Raw genomic sequence first — 18,316 nt, 5'->3', positions numbered from 1 at the left:
TTACCTAAGTGGGAAAAAAGACAAAATCCTAAATGAAGGCAAAATATATTTATATTATTTATATTTGTCTTAATATTTCCATATTCTAGATGCTAAAATACATTTTAATGGTTGACAGGAAGTAGGGACTCTAGAAAACTAACCCACCAGCAAAAATTACTTATCCTTCTTACTAGTGCACAATAGCTGTAGCAAAGAGTTATATCATTTTTTCCAAAACTCTACTCATAAAGGTTTTGATTTTATACTGGGTCTGGCATAAATAATGCCCCTTTTTTATTACAAACTCTTTTATTACAAAACCATAAGCATGTAATTCCGTGACATCACAATATCACACTCAAACACACCATATGACATTTTAGGTGAAATGTTCACATTGCTGTCCGTCTCCTGTAAGACACTCACAGAGCCTACCAACCACACTCAAACAAGCCTCACTGCTCTCAGATCTGTATTTTAGTGCAGCAACTTGGGGACACATTATGCCAAAATAAAAACCAAACTTTATGCTTGTTATTTTAATTTCAGTGAATACTATCTAGAATTTTACTCAGTTTTGTGTGTACAAGTAAGGACTCAGACAATCATAATTGCTATGAGTGATACAAATTTTTGCAATTGTAAGAGCTGATAAAGTAGTTTGTTGGGCTGTTGGCTCTGGGTCTGATATTAAACCTGAATTCACTCCAGACCAGCCAGAAACAGTAATCATGAAGGATGGCTGGGAAAAGAGCAGAGACCTATAATGTCAACCAGAATTTAGTAAGGCAAACTGGAATTCATTAGCACAGCTGGAACATAGGATGAAAGACTAGAATTTGTGTCTCTCTTTTACCACTTCCAGATTCATGCCATGATTAACCTGAAGAAGCAGGCACCTTTCTCCACAGATATGCAGCATACTCGGCCCAGGTTTGCAGAAACTGAATTAGGGGATCTGCTGGTGGCTGTTTGTCTAGGCTCTTTCCTAAACCCATTAGGTAAGATAGTAGATTAGTGATAACCTAAGCAAGATACAAGGCATCTGATGTGTGGACCTTTGCTTAATTTTTGCCTTCCAAATCTTGCACAAGGAAAGGGGTTCCAGAAACATAGTTTCAGATTAGGCAGGTACACAGAGCACAAAGATATTACATTGACCCTTTGCTTTTTGGGGGGTTAGAAGGAGGAGGAAATGGCTGACCATTTCCCAGTTGCCCTGACAACATTGTGATGTGATGCTTTCCAGTCGGGATGGGGTCTCTGTCCAAGCTCAGCCAATCAGATGCCTGCTTACAAGAAATGAATCTTTCTCTCAGGAAAGGAGAAAAAGGTATTGGAGATTAATTTGTAATAGTCTTGTAAAATTTTTCTTGCCAATATATTCTTGTTCTAGTTCTTGCTCTCAAAGTGCCTTGATTGCTGCTTTTCTTCCACAAAGTGCCTTGACCGACTTTATGATATGCTTCTAGTAGATTTCCCTCTACATATCGTAGCCACAATAGGTTCTATTGATTGAAAATAAAATTCTTAACAAATACAAGTTCAAGCGTGCACAACTATATAAGTGTAAGAATATATATTGCCATATGGTTTATAATTTAATTAATATCAGGAAACATATATGCCTAACAATAGAATGGTTAAGTAAATACATATTAAGGAATACACATTAATCTAGTAACACGTTAGAGCAAACACAGTGTCTATGTGAAACACTGAAACAAGAATTATTTCTCCCTCATAGGTCTGAGTTTGCATCTATCCGGAAAGGTCTGCTTCAGTCTGAGTAACTCTGGGACGTGGAGGGGGACTCACTGCCTGCGGGTCTGCTCCACTCCCTCACATGGGGATTGGGCACGAGAGAAAGCAGCTCTCTGGGTTTGTTCCTGGTATCAAAATAGCAATAACATATAGGAGACAGCCCTACACCAAAACTACTCTTTAAATCTCTGCTCTTGTATGTACTAACATCCCACTGACCATAGCACATCGCATGGTCTAGCCCATACTCCAATACAAGAAAGTATATTTCATTCCCCAGGAGACCAGAGCAAAGATGTAGGCCTAAAATGCTATTAGAAAGGAATTAAGAATTGAGAGCAATAATTCAGTCTTCCACAGAATACAACGAAGCTTTTAAAAAACAATGAAATATATCTGCATATGCTGTCACAGAAAGATCTTAAAGGTATGTAAAGTGAAAGAAACAAGGTTCAGAATAAATGAATAATATCATTTTATATGAAATATGTATTTCTTTTCAAATTATGTAGAAATGTATCCTGTTAAATAAAAATATACAAAATATGCATAATTCTGTTAGAGAGAGACAGAGAGAGAGAGAGACCAGCCTTGAAAATACCCGGGGCAGACAAAATCAGTTTAGTCCTACCAGCTGAGCTCAATGTAGATTTCTTTGCAAAATTAATTTCACCTGGGTCATACCTTGCTTATGTCTCTGTAATTCATAACAGAACTTCAACTGTTTCCCAAGGTTGATATGAGGTAACTAGTGACAAATACCCTGTCATATAAAAGAATTCTAACATTGTAACCAGTCACTGTGAAGAATAAACAGTCACTACGTTTTCATTGTATGAGCTGTTACATCAGGGATGTAACAACACATCCCTGAGCCTCATTCCAATGTTTTGGTTTGAGTGCTCCTGGTTTGCAAAGTGTCTTTACGGGGTGTGCACAAAAAATTTTTATTCACCACTGCTTCAATGATTCATTGGTTTACTTTGGCTGTTTATGACCTTTGACATTTCTGTGAGGATGTCCACTAACAATGATTAGCTGTTTCTTCTGCTGAGGACACAGAAGGGATGACAGCTGCTTTAACAAGGAGCTTCACTGCAGTCTCCGGTGTTCATTTGTACTAGTACAATTTTATAAGTGACTATAAAAATTTAAAACAAATATGTCCTCAAAAATGTATTCTTCAAATTGACTCTGTCTACTATATTCTTATTTAACTAAGTCACAGAGTCAATCAAGTGAGAATTGAGAGAAAATGATTACTCTAAAATTCTTAGGCTATCTATGTCCAAAAACATATTTACTAATTTATGAAAACCAAGAAACACTCTCTTTGTGGACGTATCATTCTTAAGCCCAGAAAAAAACAAGTTTTCATCTTACAGAACCTTTCCATACATGCCTTGTTTTTCTTCTTTTATAACATTTCTCATCTTACTCTTCTTCTTAAGCCAGCTCCTAATTGTCCTTTATCTGGATGTAAAAGAAAAAAATCTTTAACTGCTTAGTTTGTCTGCCCCTGTTCAGACAAATTCTTTGAGAATTTAATCATGTCACATCATGACTGGAAGAAAAGAATTACAAACTTTACTGCTTCTATGTTATGGTTTTTTAAATCAAGTCTAATGACTTCATATTCAAGTTTGGTTAAAACTTGATAATCTTTTTTACAAATTTAATAATTCCATCTCTTTTGTACAGATATAGTGTGTGTGTGTGTGTGTGTGTGTGTGTGTGTGTGTATTTGCTCTCCTGCTCCTTAGCAAACACTCCTTTTTAACCAGGTGTTTTCTTTCTTTCTTTTTTATTAATTCATGTGCCTCACTTTAGGTTAGAATCTTGTCTGCAAATTTTCTCTTTTCCCCTTCAAGTAGTCCAGATTATCTTTCAAGGCCCGAGGTAAGTTTCATTTCATCCAGGAGACTCTGCTGAACTTCAGTGGCATTGTGTTCTGTAAAGTCCAAGACAAGATTTGCCCTGCAATGAAAAGATAGTCTCCAAAATAAATAAATAAATTACAAACTTACTCCAGGTAAGAATCATGTTTAAGCCTCTTCTGGATTCCTCGTGGCTGTTTCAACAATACTAAGTACTCAGTACATGCTTGATTAGATGTTATGGATCATCAATGGTTATGATGATCCCTTACTTCTGTTTAGTAAGGATTCAAGTTATGAATCACCTCTCTGATGCTTCCTTGGGAAACACTATCATATTTATACTAATGCAATAAACTGAATGCCTGTGAAACACTGCCTTATCACAAATCAGTGTTCTTGCCATTCATTTGATATATGTTAAGCTAAATAGAATTCCTAATGGAAAAGGCAAAAAAGTCATTTTATATTTCTGACAAAAGAGCAATTCCGTAGATTTCCAATAACCCAATAAAAACCACAAATAGAAAGGAAAAAAGAGTGCAAAATAAATCTACACAATTTGTGAAATTCATGCAAGTTTTAATCAGATGACTCTTCTCTGAGAACTCGTCAACAAGGAAAACAAACTCAGAAATGTTCCTAGATTTATTGTATTTATATGAGCTACATGTCAAATTATTCAATTGTATTCTTCCTTGGCAGAATTCATTAATATTTTGTAAGACTCTGCTTTTTAGAAATGTTAAATTTATTAGATAACCCAGGGTTATTTTCACATACGCCTATTTCTGAAGATTCTTTTTTATTCTTTTGCTTGTATTGCTTGCAGAACATTCTATTTTAGAAACAACTCACTCAAGATCCTTAACTGTTTTTATCTGACTTTGCTTATTTCCTTTCATTTACTTTGCACTGTTGTTATTATTGTAGCTGCACTTTGTAGAATCCTTTGTATGTCTTACTTCTTCTCTTTGAATGGAATTCACATTTTCTTCCCAGATATTGATCTGTCATTTTTGTTAAATTATGTGACAGTGAACTAGTTTGTGTTTAGCTTATGAGATATTTCTAGCAAATTGCAGCACTAAAAATAGAACAAGATATTTGCAAACACCTGCCATTTTCCCACAGGAATATAATCTTAGTGTTGTTTCTAGAAGTAATGGCAATGTGATCCAGTTTTTATCTACCTTTTCACTGCATCTCACATGTCATGAAAAAATAAACAGCTTATTAAACTGGTCTACTTCTCCCATTAATAACATTTGCCAGAATACCTCTATATGTAAACATATATACTTCATGTTTAGCAACAATGATATGAAAAACATCAAGGAAAAATTAATCATGTACTTGAAAATATATACCTAGAAAGAAATTCAAATGTGTCCTTTCAGAGTAGTATTCTGCTAGGGACAGAACAGTTTGAGCATAATTCTGGGTACCCTGGAAATAAAGACAGCTTTACTCATAATAACTAGCATTCCGGGACAATTGTATGTTAAACAGGAACAAAGCCATGTGATAGATTCAGGCTGCCTCACAGTGCATGGCCCTTAGGTGCAGCCTTATCTAACAAGCCTGGACCAGGTCACCCACTCCAGCAATTTGGAAAATCAATTTCATTTGCTCATCCAGGGGAATCTACCTAGACACTATAAAACAAAATTATGCTAACAAGCCCTCAAAAGAAACTGGTTTCTCTGACCTTTTCTCCCTTTATCCTAACCCCCTGCTTCGCATCCAGGCACTTCAGTTTCTTACTGTTGTACAAATGAATAAACATTTGTGATTTGTGACTTTTCTCAGGCTGTCCTGGCTAAAACAGCCTCCCCATTCTTTGTGCTAAACAAACTCTTGCTCACACTTCAGAACCTAGCCCAAAACGTGAACCACTCTGTGAAATATTTTAATTATTTAGAAAGAAATATTTTCCCTATTCTTCATTCTCCCCCAGTATAATATTTATTACTTATTTATCCTGTTGGATCAGAATAGAGACTTACTCCTGACACATAGGCTAAATGTCTTACTTTATAGACAGATTTTAATTATATCTACATTTTAACAATAAAAGCATTAGTTTTTAATTACTTGAACTCTCCTCTAATTAACACACTACTCTTCCCACTACCAAAGTTCTAGCCTATTAAATTATCATCCAGGCCTGGACATCATGAACTATAGAGGCTTTCACTAGACATTGGTAAGACCCATACAATTTTACATGGGGTACCCAAAATAGCTAATGATCAACTGTAGAAATATTTACCATATATTATTTGTGATGCAAAGTCAAGCAGTTGCTATTGGTCCAAATGTTGACAGTGCAGAGAATAACCCATGGCTGTGCTCTTCAGTGGAAACTACTGCAGTGACAAAGGAGTCCTGCCAGTGCTCTGACCCGCACTCTGTGGCTAGTGCAAATACACTACATTCTTAATATATTACAATAAAAATTTTAAAAGCTACTTGTGGCTAGGGGTCACCAAAGTAGACAGAAGAGACCTACAGATTTGGTCCAATGTAGCTAAAAATACAGGATAATAATTTGATTCCATGTATCAATTTCTTTCAAAAATATAAGATATTTTGTAAAACAAGACATCATCAATAGAGGTCTAAGAGCAAGGATCCAAGTAAATATATAAACCTTGATATTTAGAGAAAGAGTAAGAATGTAAATCATTTAGCGAATGCTGTCTGTAAATTATGTTAATCACCAAAATGGGTAAAGTATATGAAACTCAGAATTAAAATCCATACATAAATAGCAGCAAGGTCTTTTAACTGGAGGAGTTCACAATCTGAAAGAGAAGCATTTTTTTTAGAAACCAGAGCTGATTTTGAAGTTTTCTAAATATTTATTCATGCTATCCCCAATTTATGTTTTAGAGCTCATTGTTAATTTCTGCCCTGAATTTTTCCATTAGGAGATTCTTTTCATTACATGGTCATTAAAGAAAATTATTTGCACAATAAAACTCAAATTGCAACATAGTATAGTAATAAAATTTGTACGATAAAGTTCTGAATGGCATCATAAATGCTAACAGAAGAGGAAACTGACTGTTCCCTTGCTAGTGCTAATATTGGGTTAGTGAAAAAGTAGTAGTGTTTAGTATTCTTTAATTCTTTCGAAACAATTCTGTTTAGATTGTGTTGTGACAGTTATCATATCAGTGTGCATTTAAAAAAATCTTATCAAAATTGGTGTTTTTTGTGCAGCCTTTTAAATATTGAAGATGGAAATATGCAATATTTTCAGTGTATTGTGTTTAATTATTTCAAGAAAGGTAAAAAATGCAACTAAAATGCAAAATAAGATTTGCGCAGTGTATGGAGAAGGTGCTGTGATTGATCGAATATGTCAAAAGTGGTTTGTAAAGTTTCTTGGTACTATTGACATTTTGGCCAAATAATTTTTTGTTGTGGGGCTATCTTATGCATTGGAAAAGATTTAGCAGCACCCTTGGCCTCTACCCACTAGAAGCCAATACTAGGAGATAGCTGGTGTACTCAAAATATCCAAATCAATCAAGTATTGGTGAAATGAAAAATGTGTCTTTTATTTTACAGAAAAAAACTAATGGACTTTTTAGCCAACCCAATACACCTCAACACTTTAGACAGTCTTACCTATTTAGAAGTATCAGATTAGAAGTATCAGAGAAGACCACTTAGAATAACTTAACGGTTAGTTGACTTAAATGTTTAGGTATTTAAAAACTTCTCTCTGGAACATAGGCATATGGACATATGTTTGAGTAATTGGATATATTTAAAATATGTAACAATAGTTTAAATAGCAAATTGTATTTTATTAATGTTTTAATTTATATGCAACAGAATTAAGCATAATTTCAATGAATATGCTTTTGTAAAATTAAAAATGCAGAGTAAAAACTTTCCTAAATAATTAAACATTTATAAGCTTTTTCTGATAAAAGTATATTTATTTGGTATTTGGATCTCTTTGTTTCTAATTTTATTTTATAGTCTACTAGATAAATCCTCTTATTTATGTGTTTCAATGGAGCTAAGTAAAGGTCATTTAAACTGGCTCACCTTTCTTATCCTCCTGTGTTTTACCATAATCCCTACTTACATTGTAAAGGATCATAGCTTCCTTCTCAATATGTCTTTTCAATAGGAGAAGACATATTAATATTTTGAACTTAATTGCATAGTCTTCTTGTGGGGTTTTTTTTTGTTTTGGTCAAATTATTGAGTTTTTTGTAAGCTCCAAACCATTTTACAAAATTTGCTTGCTATCACTGATCTTGCAATTTTGATATGCAACAAATGTAGTACACAAAAATGTTAAAGCTTAATATTATGACTGAAATCTTTAATATTTAATATTATGATGGAAATTCTTCTAAAGACAGTGTTTTTGATATCATAAACTGAGATATTGAAGTCATGTCTCCATTTCCATTGAATTTCCTGACTTCCTTTAAAAGGATAATCCTTGATTAAATTATCTTTCCTAAAATATAAAATTTGAACTGTTTTTTAAGTACATTTTATTGATCATGCTTTTATAGTTGTCTCATTTTTTTTCTCTCCTTTATCCTTCTATTCCTATATCCTCCTCCCACACGGATTCCCCTCCCCCCTTAGTTCATCTACAGGGGTCATACATATAAATTCCTTGGCTTCTCCATTTCCTATACTATTTTAATCTCCCCCTATTTTGTACCGACCAATTATGTTTCTTATGCCCTATACATTGTCCCTCATTCTTCCCCCTCCCCCTTCCCACTGATAACTGTCCATGTGATCTCCATTTCTGTGATTCTGTCCCTGTTCTAGTTGTTTGCTTAGTTTGTTTCTGTTTTGTTTTTGTTTTGAGGTTCAGTTGTTGATAGTTGTGAGTTTGTTGTCATTTTACTGTTCATATTTTTTATCATATTTATTTTCTTAGAAAAGTTGCTTTAACATTTCATATAATATGGGCTTGGTGATGATGACCTCCTTGAACTTGACATTATTGGGGAAGCACTTTATCTGCTGTTCCATTCTAAATGATAGCTTTGCTGGATAGAGTAATCTTGGATGTTGGCCCTTGCCTTTCATGACTTTGAATACTTCTTTCCAGCCCCTTCTTGCCTGTAAGATTTCTTTGGAGAAATCAGCTGATAGTCTTATAGGACCTCTTTTGTAAACTCTCTCCTTTTCTCTTGCCGCTTTCAAGATTCTCTCCTTATCTTTAATCTTGGGTAAATTAAATTATGATATGCCTTGGTGTGTTCCTCCTTTGGTCCAAATTCTTTGGGACTCTCTGAACTCCCTGGACTTCCTGGAATTTTATTTCCTTTGACAGACCAAGGAAGTTTTCCTTCATTATTCTTTCAAATAAGTTTTCAATTTTTTGTTCTTCCTCTTCTCCTTCTGGCACCCCTATGATTCAGATGTTGGAATGCTTGAAGTCATCCCAGAGGTTCCTAAGCCTTTCCTCATTTTTTTTGAAATTTTGTCTCTTCATTCTGTTCTGGTTTAATGGTTATTTCTTCCTTCTTTTTAAAATTGTTGATCGGAGTTCCAGATTCCTTCCTTTCATTATTGATTCCCTGAATATGTTTCTTTATTTCACTTTGCATAACCTTCACTTCTTCCTGTATTTTGTGACCATACTCAATCATTTCTGTGAGCATGTGGATAATCAGTGTTTTGAATTCTGCATCTGATAGGTTGACTATCTTCTCATCACTTAGTTCTTTTTCTGGAGTTTTGATCTGTTCTTTCATTTGGGCCATATTTCTTTGTCTCTGTGCACCTGTTACATTGTAAGGAGTGGAGCCTTAGTGTGTTGCAGCCTGTGAAGGCCTGGCAGGTCCACTCTAGGTTTTGGAAGATGGAAGAAAATGTGCGGAGCCGCGAGGATGCTTTTCATGCCTTTATTCATGGGTGGGCAAGCCATGCACAGTGCAAGCTGCCTGTCTCTCTAGTGAAAAACCCTACTTAAGTGCTAGAGGCAGACAAAGCCAGCTTCAAGCCAGGAAATTATATAACATAACATGATTCTGCACATGCAAGCCCACTACATGTTATGGGAACTGTTTATCGGACCCAGCCCCAAGGCTATGAGAACACTGCTTATTGGGCCCATTCAGGCCTAGGGGAACACTGCTTCCCTTAGTTACCCAGGTACATGGCAGAGGAAGCCAGACTGCCTCCATTTACACCTACATTTAAGTATTTTCCAGGACAAGGCAACTCTCTTCACTGCATTGTGGTGCTAGGAGGCAAGAGGAGGGGTCTGAGAGGGAACAATGATGCTTGCTCAGGTCTTTCCCCAATTTCAGTTATTTCCCCCACTACCCACAAGCAAATTGGGCCCTTCTGGTGCTGATTCTCTGGGGGGTGGGTTTGGGTTTGTGTATGTTCTAGGATCCCTTGGTACTCTCCAACTAACTCTCCTATGAAGCTGGCAGTTTCTCTTGCCACCACAAACCCTACAGATTTTTACAGCCAGAGGTTTTGAGTCTTCAGTTTCCTGTGCTGGAACCCTGGGATGTGCAGTTTGACTCACTCCCTAGTGGTTCCCCCCTGCTTTTCCACACGAGTGTAGGACCACCAGGTCCACCAGCCACCACCTTGCCAAGCATCCTCTCTTCCCTGGCTGCCCATCTCCAAACCTCTTACCAGTTTGAATAAATGTTTCTTCTTTAAGTCCTTGGTTGTTGGATTTCCATAGTTTGATTTTCTGGCAATTCTGGTTGTTTTTTGTTTTAAAATTCATTGCTATCTTTCTTTTGATTGTGCAAGGAAGCAAAGCATATCTACCTATGCCTCCATCTTGGCTGAAAGTCTGAACTGTTAACTATTAAATAAAATGTCTACAAGATGTAAGAAATAATGTGATCTACTTTTTACATTCATACAAAAAAAGCAATATACTGCATTTTACTTGTGATTCCTGTAATGAAATTTCTGTAATGACCCTTTAAAACTCCCTAGATACATTACTTCAATGCCTAGCTTAGGATATTATATATATATTTCAGTCATCCTTTGTATCTCTGAACCTTTACTGCATGTCAGGTTTCTGAATCTCTCATGCATGTGGGGTTCTCATACATATGCACACAATTAAATTTGGTTATTTTCTCTTGCTAATCTGTATCATGACTATCTAATTATTAGAGCAGCTAGAAGAACCATAACAGTAAAGTTTGTTCTTCTCCCACATGTCAACTAATACAATACATTTTCCTCCAAGTTTAAGGCATATTTAATTGGCTTTAGTTTTATTCAGCCAACAACATTCTGACTTATACAAATACCCACTTGTACATCCACTCTACTTTTCAGGGGATGTATGCCCTGGATATATTGTCTGACTTTCTAACCATAATGTTGGTAACTTGAACCAAATATCTCTGAATTAGTTTTGTATTCCAGAAATAATACTGCTAGTAGTAATTGCCTTCCAGAGTATTAAAATACTGACCAAGGAGTTTTCCACATTTAAAGGCATTTTAAAGTATTTCCATATAGGATAAGACATGTTACTAATAGCTCAAACTAGCAGTGTCTTGAGCCATATATAACATCTATGGCTACTTTTATCCCATTAGTTCTTATAGGCTAGCTTATTATAATGCAAGATCTAAAATAAATACTACTAGTATGGATTTAATCCAATTATACATTTTTAGGGGGAAAATTAAGAAAGTCAGTGAGTGTAAAAAATATTAAGTATATTTGAAAGCACAGAAAACTTCTCAGCCACAAAACATGTAATAGCTAAAATTTCCCAATGTGTGTAACATCTGGCATCGTGATCCCACTTTATGATTCTCTGTCCAAACAATAGTTAAAGATTTTGCTATTGTATTGACTACCTGTGTGAGCTCACAGGTAGGATTTCCCATTTAAAGGGTGGAGGTTTGGTATCTGGATTATAAAAAAGTTTTGTAGGGAATCCTGACCTATACTTCATTTGAAAACTACCTAAAAAGTCTTGTATCATCATTGAGGAATAGTCTATGAGCCAGCAGTACTAAGTATCAAAAATTACTTTTCAAAATAAACAGAAAGGGGAGAGATAATAATTTCTAAATAAGTCCCTGAAACTGAACTGAATTCAGGGAAACTGATTTTTCCCTGCTTATCTGTTTTATTTTGTTCCTTTTATCAATCAATGATACATATTTCTTTTGGAGGGGAGTGGTGTACTATGTCTCATTGATTTTTCTTCTTTGTTTCCTGGAGAAGAAATAATTTAAAATATTCATTAGTAAAAGTCATACTGTTCCAGAACCAAACACATACACACACACACACACACACACACACACACACACACACACATATATATATAAAATTGCTATCCCTATTGCCTGTAGGTTTGTTTTCATTTTGATTTTCTTTAGGGGTAACAATGAAAACAACTGGAGAATAATATGCAGTTTATGTTTTGTATTTAAATAACACGACAAAGAGGTAGAAGTTTAGTTTATATCAACATCTTTAGAAAAGGAAACATTATCTCAGAAATAGACCTTCAAGAAGGTTCAGCCAACATTCTATTTCAGAGCAATCTATGCTGCTCACTGCACAAGGGGTCTCATGCTGTTTCCAGATTGCCGGTAGTGCTTGCCAAAAATATAGAAGTTTTCAGTTGTTGTTTTTAAAATATAACAAAATCTTATTTAACTAATCAGTGAATTCTAAGAATATTTCCTCAAAATAGTGAGGAAATAAAAAATAAGCTAATAATTACAAACAATGATAAATGCAATAAAGGAAAAGCACAAAATGCTGTGAGGTTATTATAAAAAACAAATCTAATCAACAGGAGACATTGTCTGGAATAGCTTTCTATTAGGAATTGATATTTCAGCTGAGATCTGAAGGATGAACAAGGGATCTGTAGATAAATATAGAGGGTAGGGGGTGAGGAAGATCATATAAAAACAGCAGAAAGTAGAGTCCCTGAGGTAACAAGGAGTATTATATATTTGAGAACATGAAGAAGTACAGAGAAAACAAAAACATTAAAGATAGAGTATTGAAGATCAACTTTTGAAACTTTTGAAAACTGTGCATTCCAATAGTTTTGGGAATTCATTTTGGCTGAGAGAAACATTGGGACAGGAAGAGGACTGGATCTGAGGAAACCAGATTGTGACCTACCTATTAAGGCAGTGTGAATGATGACATTAGCCATGGAGAGGAAAAGAATGATTTAAATCCAACCAGAGTTTGTTTAGATTGGAAGTGATGGGAAGGGGGAGTTTTCTTCCTTCTGCAATTAGATCAGTGCATGTGCCATTTACTGAGATAGTGAACATAGGAAGGGAAACATATTTCAGAGAAAACCTGTTTTTTGATATGTTTGTTTTTGAAAGATCTTTGTACATCCAAGTAGGAAGGTCAAGAATTCAGAAAACACAAAGACGTGGCCAAGACTGGCAAATCAATGGTGTTTAAGGGAATGGAATGAGTGAGATAGACTTATAGCCTGCCTAAGAGACATCAAAGATCAAGACTTGATGAAGGTTTAAATTTACCAAAAGTGAGTTTTTTACAAAGCACAAAAAATATTTAAGGAGACTTTTCTTAATATTTCTTAAAGATTTCTTAATCTTTCAAATATTCTACATGCTGAATTCAAAATAGATTACCATATGAGTAATCCAAGCAAAATTAACAAAAGACTGTCAAAATGGTAATAAATAAAAGGTGGATGTGGTATTAAATACCAATATTTCTGTACAGCATTATTGGTAACTGTCGGTAAGAAGTGGGCTACAAACTCTCCAATACTCTCATCCGATCCACTATCACTTTTCCTAAACTGAACATACCTGATCTGCTTTTTTCTCTATGCATCTGCATAAGTGAGATAAGTAGCTTTCTTTTCCTAGAGATGATATATTGATTACAAAATCATTCCATATGTCTTGAAATGCTCTAAATTCAACCTTTAAAGTAAAACTTTACCTTCGCTACAAGAGATTTTCAAATGACACTTTTATTGCTTTAGCTATTTCTTTTCCAGTGTAAAAATTCACAGATTTATGAAATACTGTAAATTCTCATGTATAATTTCCATATACAGGGTCTGGCAGAGGTAAGGCCTGCTTGAATGTAGTTGGTAGAGTAATAATATGGGTGTAATAATTTATAGTTTTAATTTGAAAATTTCACCTAAAATGTCATATGGTATGCTTGAGTGTAATATTGCTATGTTACAGAATTACATGCTTATGATTTTGTAATAAAAGATTTTATAATAAAATGGGCATTATTTGTGCTGGACCCTGTATTTCTTCTACTTAAAAGGGGCTATGCACATCACTCTAAAAATATCTTGCACCCAATACATACTGAAGTTTCACTGATTTTAGACAGGTACAAGTTTATTATCTAGATTAATATAATTAAAAGAGCTTCATCATTATTCAGAAACAACTCTATCTATAAATATTGATCATTATGTTATACATCTGAAGTTAATATAATCTGCCAATTATATCTCATTTATTTTACAAAGAACATTGGCTCTGATTTCTTTCTTTCCTATACTACTAGATGATCCTCAAGTTCATAAATTGGGATTTAATCTCCTATTTGCTATTCCACAGATGTGAGTAGAATATTATGTGGCATATAGTAAGGACAGATAATTGAGAAGTGAGTGGATAAACACATTTCAGCATGTTAGAGTTAGCTGTGGCATCACTGTTGTCACTGTTAGCTGTGGGTGAAATGCAGAAACTACAGTGTTCCATAAGAACAGGGTATTTTCACATACATGTTGGTTAGCACAAAGACAGTTTAGACCACACTCATCCTTAAAGTGTGTGAAAAATGCAATCATACAACTTTCTGAGTCTGATTTTGGTTATTTTGGGGCCTAATAGAGGCTGTTGAAGATTTCATAACAAAGAAAAATTAGTCCTACCCACTAATTCTTTACAAACACATGGACATTTATTCATTACCACCAGCAGTAGTGATATTAAATTTTATTTTATTCTCATTCTAGTAGAGTTGATTCTTATTATTCACAACCATTATGCTCTATAAAATTTCTACAAACACTGAAAAATGTAATACTGAACTATTGCTCCCAGGAGAAATAACAGGGTTAGTTTTACAAACTTCTGGTCACAATATTTTGTCACTCGATCAAAACATAATCTTGTTTTGCTTGTATTTGTTTCAAGGTATTTATCTAGTATATATTTCTGATTCATTAACAGTGAGCTCATGACCAATAATACTAATAACACATGTCTGAAGGAAGTTTACCTAAAGTGAATTTCCTGTAAAGGCACATCATTCGTTGGAACACTAGTCTGCACTTCAGTGCTGTGCTTGGGGGTCATTTAAAACAGTGAATCATCAGCAAAACCCCCCACAAAAATGCTAAAAACTTTGCGCTAAAAAGACCACCATGACTGATATTTGTTTACAGTATAAGGGCAGAAACAAGAGGTCAGTGTCTCCCAGTGATTTACGTTTAACTTCAGCTGGGAACGTGTGTATCAGGCAACTCAATTTTTCTGCTTCTCTGTGCATGTCTGCACATGCCTGCAAATGGCCTCAAGAATGTCATGAGCATTGATTTTGGTGTTACACATAAATTTCAGCAAACAGTCCAATTTGCATATACAGAATCTACAAGTAATAGGATCCACTGTATTTTAGTGGACTATAAAAGATGTATTTTGTTAAAAATATTTTTGTGGCCATATTATTCAGAAGTAATGATATACTTCTCATGCAATAATAACAAAATATATATTTATTAAAAATAGCACTGCAGAACCCCAAATAGAGCTTAATTGTATGTTGACACATCATACAATTACAGTAGCTTTGTTAGCAGTGGTGAAAATAGCACCAGGTGTTAGCCCATTAAGGTCAGACTGGACCTTGGCTCAGCAACCTCAGTATTTAAGTTCTGGCTAGGAAAGAACTCAGAGCCAAGACTCAAACAACAAAAGAAACTTTATTTAGAAAGTCGATGAGGTAGAAGAAGTGAGCTGTGAAAGAAATGGGTTCAGGAAACAAGTTATAGAGGCAAAAGAAGGGCCCTCAGTGCATAGGAGAGAATAAGGTAATGGTACAACCTAGGGGAAAGGGGCATGCTCCCAGAAGAGAGAACGTGCTGAGTCCTAAGGACTTTTAAGTTTGGATATTTTAGGAGAGGTCCCAGGGTAGAATCTCAATAGAATATTCATCAGCTGTCCTGGTGTATCTGTTCAGGGTCATGGTCTTCACTGATTGGTAAGCCCTAGGGCAGGAGGTCATCAGTCAATGCAGCCTGGCCTGAGGTCAGTGATGGCGTGATGTGTCTGGTTTTCCTGCTTTTTCTGGGCCTGGATGTTATCTCTAGGGGTACATGCTTGAGGGAGTGGTCATGTAAGACCCCCCATGGGAATCACATGAGGCCAGGCCACTCTTAGAATATTTGTTCCTCCTCCAATTGTGCCTACCATGTGACTAGCAACATGCCAGGCCAGGAAAGGTCAGGGGAGGGTCTGGGCCACATGACCAGCAGTATGAAAAGTCAGGGGTCTAAACTGCACGACCAGCAATATGCTAGGGGAGGAAAGACACCCCCTGGGGTAAGGTTCTTGTTGTCCCAATTTTGCTCATTGCTAGGTGCCCAGGGCTTTCTGCCCTGGTGACCTTCTGAACCTGGCCCATTGTACTTGCTCTGTTTATGTTTAATTGCCTACCACAGCTTTATATAAAATTACATAAAAATCACTTATGACTTTATGGTTTTCCTAAAATAATAAACATAAGGCAAAAAAAATGCTGATTCTCTCACAATAGGTTTTCTTCCACCAGCTTAATAATTTTAAATTTCTGCCTTGGTACCTGTCCTTATTTCCAGTCTTTTAATATTAAATGACAATGTTTCTAACTTTATAGGAAATATGTGTTTGTTACTAGAAAAGAACTTTGTATTTTATATTATCTCTTTTATGTATATTTAAATATAAAAAGCAATGTTGTTCTGGAATGGTGTTGAGAGGTCAGCTAATCCTAGCCCACATATTACACATGAGGAAAATGAGGTTAAGAAAAGTTAAGTAGTGAACATTCCCATGGCTAGATTAAATATGCAGTTAGCTTGAGAATAAGACATTTTATCTTACAATGATTCTTTTTGAATTTTTATTTAGAGGCTATACTAGTTAACCTTGGTTTAGAAGCAGAACCCAAATGACCGAGAAGCCAGAAGCAACATGGAAGCGATCATTCAGCTTTTAAAGGTATACTGGATTCAAACAATTCCCATGGTATTCTTGTTTCCAGGTTCTTCACCTGACATTTCTGCTTTTTTCCTTTACAGCGCACATATCTCTCATTCGTCTGTTTTTAATGCAGAACTTGTGCTTTGAAAATGCACAGACTGGAACAAAGCAAGTTGATACTCCCTAAAAGATTTGATGTGAAAAGTAATCATGGATGACTGCGTAGTTTACCTTGAAAATACACTGAGAATAGAGTTCTACTTTCTGTTCATTATTAGTTGCAAGGTGACTCGGAAATAAGTACAGGTCTGTGAATTTCTCCTATGCTCTAATGCTGTTGCAAAGAACTTTTTTAACTTTCTGATGCATAATGGTAATTGGCAGGCACATAGAAAATATTTAAAATGTTTGTTAAATAATTGTTAAATGACTAAACCACAGCATTGATTTAGATAAGACCTTGAAGTCTTATAGACACATCTGGTTTTTCCTTCTCCATCAGCTTTTTAATTCAAATTAATCACTTGAGCCACAACCTGCCCAAATTAGCATAACAACCAGTTTCTCATTCTTGGGACCAAAAATTAACAAATAATGCTGGAATTTTAATCAGGCCAAATTGAGGCTTGTTTCCTAATGCTTGAAAAAGATCTGCTTACGGAACCTTTATAATCCAAATTCAGATACTGATTTTTAGCTGTCCTTGTATCTTTTACAGTAAAGCCCTTGTAAGCCAATCCCCTCAGAGAACACAGAATTAGTAAAAACTGTGATCCCACTTCTTCATTTGGCTGAGTCTTGTTTGGCTTCTAAAGTGAGAACACTCCAGTGCGTGTTTTTATGCCCAACCATTGCACCCAAACATGGCCTCACAGTGGGGATGTTGGAACTAGCCCAGAAGAAGACCCTGGTGTCAGCCACAGGCTGGGGCCAACCCAGCCTTCCTGCTCTGCCTGTCAGACCTTGATATTAACCTGAGGACACCACCCAGACTCCGCTTTCCTTCTTGTTGAGTTCCTCATCAAAGACCAGGGCACATCTCAGCCAACTTAAGATCCTTTTAAGATCATCTCTGTTTATCAGAGGTTGTAAAAGCACTGAGCCTCAAAAAGTAGTGTTCTATTTCCCTCCCTCCTAAGAAAGTTCCTCTGCATCAATACAGAAATAACTTAAAAGGCCACCATAAATCATAGAATATCTATCACAAAAAATCTCTAGGGCTATGGGATGGACTGTACTTAGACTATAACAAATAGGAGTTATTTATAAAAAATAAGAGCTCAAAATTGCTCTTCTCTGAGCAAAAGAGGTCTGTCCTCTGGGTGATTTCCTGTGTCTATCTCAGAGAAAAGTTGCAGAAAACTTCTGAGTGGAAATCTCTTGAAATTCTGACTACCTCTATCACACAGACACATGCACTGAATTGTTCCAATGCTGATTTTTTATAATATTCCCTCC

This window comes from Phyllostomus hastatus, unplaced genomic scaffold (assembly GCF_019186645.2).
Source record: "Phyllostomus hastatus isolate PE091 unplaced genomic scaffold, TTU_PhHast_1.1 phas_contig_1, whole genome shotgun sequence".
Classification (NCBI taxonomy): Eukaryota; Metazoa; Chordata; class Mammalia; order Chiroptera; family Phyllostomidae; genus Phyllostomus; species Phyllostomus hastatus.
The sequence above is the reverse complement of the archived record's forward strand: the minus strand, read 5'-3'. Positions refer to the sequence as shown.